The sequence below is a fragment of the Mus caroli genome, unplaced genomic scaffold, assembly GCF_978045245.1.
Source record: "Mus caroli unplaced genomic scaffold, Mus_caroli_1 scaffold_7, whole genome shotgun sequence".
Classification (NCBI taxonomy): Eukaryota; Metazoa; Chordata; class Mammalia; order Rodentia; family Muridae; genus Mus; species Mus caroli.
In genome coordinates, this window is record NW_028227262.1 from 21,926,254 (window position 1) to 21,928,511 (window position 2,258).

Genomic DNA, 2,258 nt, shown 5'->3' on the forward strand with positions numbered 1-2,258 from the left:
ATGTAATATGAAGTGACCTCAAGTGCTAGACAGAAGAAGAGATCAAGCTTGGAAAAAGGTAAGAACATTCTATGAGAATATAAATCTGATAAAGGGAACTGTGCCTCACAGGAACATCAGTGATGTAAACTACCTACCCAATCAGCACAGCTGGAGCATTTAAAAGTCAGTCCAATGGCAGAGACAAATCACAGTAGAAATGAAGGCTTTACAAACGATCCAACCATGGCTGCCATTTGACTCAGGCTCTGTGCAGGTGGCAGTTTAAGAACTGAACATCAGATGTGGTTCAAACCTCTCTGTCACTTGTGAATTGTGTGACCACAGGACATTTGCATGCCCACTTTAGTCTTCGACTCCCTCAGTTAGAGTCCTGAGAGAATAAATATCTATCTGAAGACAGAATCTTAAGCTATGAACTTTAAAAACAGGGAGTATCTGTGAAGGACTTGGACCCAACAAGCTCCTCAAGTGTATGGTCACTATGGCCACTTGTGTAAGAAAAGGAACACATTCCTTAGAGATGCCTCAGTAGGTATTTCTTTCCTTTAGACTTGCTGTGTGACCAAGGATGATCTTAAACTTCCGATCCTCTTGCCTCAAGCTCCCAAGTGCTCTACCATGCCTGTTTTATGCAGTACAAGATATTGAACCAGGGCCACCATACATAACTATGTATGCTCCAGTCCCATGGAGCTGGTGGGTATAGCATTTGCAGAACCAAGTGTGGCCACATGATGTGAATTATGTAGTCTGTCTTTTGTTACCCCCAGCTTCACCAGTCAGCAAGGAATTTTTCATGCACATGGCCCCTCACCAGCCAAAATGTTATTCTGTGACAAAGGGTATATATTACTAATATTTGTTCCCCACAATTGAGCCTGGCCAAACATGTCACCTCACCTCATTATCAGTAATGGCGCAATAACTCAGATCTACAATGTTTTGCTTTTTAACTTCTTTTTATATATGTTCTTTTATCCCATCTTTATAGCGTCAAGTTTTGGCTACAACACTTTGGCTCCTGGCAGTTCACGTGTCGCACCTGCCCAGAAACTATTTTTGGATCTGTGAATGAAACACATACACATAGCTTTAAAAATGCCTTGGCTAACTCAAAGGTTGGGCACTTCTAATCCTTCCCCAGTCAGGGAAGTGGCCAGTGACCGCTTATCCGAATTATTAAATGGCTCATTGGCTCTCTCTGGTCTAGCTCTCCCCTCTTCCATCTCCCCCCACCTTGGCATCCTTGCAATTCTCCATCTCCTCCACCATACATCTTAACCCTCACAAATCTAAGGCATCCCATCTCCCTTTTCCCAGCCATTGGCCACTGGCATCTTTATTGATCAATCAAATACCAACTGAGGACAAGGCCCTTTAGCGTTTGGACATGCAGATTCCAGATTGAATCAAAGCATTAGAACCAATCTCCAGCACAACCTCAATGTTATTAGGTGACATTTTCCTGGGAATAAGACCATAAATTTTTCACAAAACTGAAGCTAAGTGCTCAATTAATCATGCTTGAGGTTCTGCTGTGGGCTTCAACAACATGCTCGAGGAAGAAGGCAATGCTTTTCAGCCAAAGCAGTGGTATCTAGATGCCAAATCCCACCCCACCAAATGCCAGGACACCATGGCTCTGGTCTTGTAATTTAACCTTGGGTCATGTAGGCAGTAGCCACAGAATGGGTGTAGTGGCTCTGTAACTTCTGCCTCAGGAAACTCCATTTGCTGAGGGCACAGCCTGTGCACCTGAAACAAATGAGCTCCCAGGAGGGAGCCGAATGAGCTTCTCCAGACAGCAAAGCCCACTCCTCCACCTGCCCCTCTTTTTGTTCCTCACCTTCCAGCAGATACAGCACGGTGTAGTTCTGGGGTGTGAAGCAAATGACTACTGTCAAGCCTACACCCAGGATACACATATGGGAAATGTTCCCACAGTATCATGTGCTAAACATATGGTTCCCACTGGATAACCATACTTGGGATGTTGCAGAAGCTTCAGGAGGTGAAACTTCACTGACAGATGTGTTCACTGGAGGTGAGCCTTTGAAGGTTTCGGGTATTGTTTTGTTGTTGTCTTGTTCGTTTTGGGGAGTGGGGGAGTTGTTGGTTTTGTTTTGTTTTTGCTTCTCTATCACAAGATGTAAGGAATCTCAGCTGCACACTCTTGTAATCATAAATTCCACCACCATGGACTGTATCTCCTGAACCATGAGCCAGAATAAAGCTTTCTTCCTTTAAATTGCTTC